We start from the raw sequence: 1,155 nt of genomic DNA on the forward strand, positions 1-1,155 counted from the left end.
TAGTGTGTAATGGCATCTTTAGTATAATGCAGTGGATGAGAATAAAATATTTTAGTTTGTTCTCATTGATAATTTCTTTACTGGTATCCAATAAAAATAGAACACTGAATCATAAAACCTTAATTAACTTCATAAACTAAGGCATCCTGAGGGAACTTTGGCTTTGATTGGTAGAAAACTTGCACAGATTTTGTTAGAACTCTAAATACTCACCAGACCCTGTGTTTTTGCTTTGATGATATGGAAAAGCAAGACAGATTGAACCTTAGGTCTCACCGTTGGCTACTATAGTAATTTGAGGAATAACAGTCTTTTTTTTTAAAATGTGTGTGCATGTATGGTGTGTGGGTTGTGTATGTGCAAGAGAGTGTGCATGGTATGTGTGTATGTGTGGTATGTGGTATGTATGTGTTTTGAGTCTTTATGCATGTATGTATGTGGAGTGTGTGTATTGTGTGTTTTTGGGAGAGTGGGAGACTCTATGCATGTGACAGTAAGCATATTTCAAGCTTAGTTTTCTCTTTTCTTTTTTTTTAAATATTTTTATTAGGTATTTTCCTCATTTAAATTTCCAATGCTATCAAAGATTTATTTATTTATTTATTTATTTATTTATTTATTTATTATGTAAAGTACACTGTAGCTGTAGTTTTCTCTTTTCATTGCTTTTTTTTTTGTGGCAGGGTCTCTTGCTTCTGCCACACTGCATTCCAGGCTGGCTGACTAGGCTGGCTTCCTGGGGGTTCTCCAGACTGCCTCCTGCCTATATGCAGAATTTCGTGGCACTGAAGTTAGCACTTTTTAAAAGATAGGTTCCAGGAATTGAACTCATATTGCCATATTTGTGAGCAAGTGATTTCATCCACTGAGTCATCGTGCCAGCTCAGGACACAGATTTTGTTAGAGCTTATACTAAAAAATAAAAATCAATCAATCAATCAATCAATGAATAAATGAATTTTTTAAAATGCTGGATAATTTGTTTAAAAACTAACAAACAAACAAAAACCAACAACAACTGGAGGGGGGTTTCTTCAAATACCTTGGGTCTTCTTTTTCTCTTTTTCTTTTTCTTTTTCTTTTTCTTTTTCTTTTTCTTTTTCTTTTTCTTTTTCTTTTTCTTTTTCTTTTTCTTTTTCTCTTTCTCTCTCTCTC

The sequence above is a fragment of the Mus caroli genome, chromosome 3, assembly GCF_900094665.2.
Source record: "Mus caroli chromosome 3, CAROLI_EIJ_v1.1, whole genome shotgun sequence".
Taxonomy (NCBI): domain Eukaryota; kingdom Metazoa; phylum Chordata; class Mammalia; order Rodentia; family Muridae; genus Mus; species Mus caroli.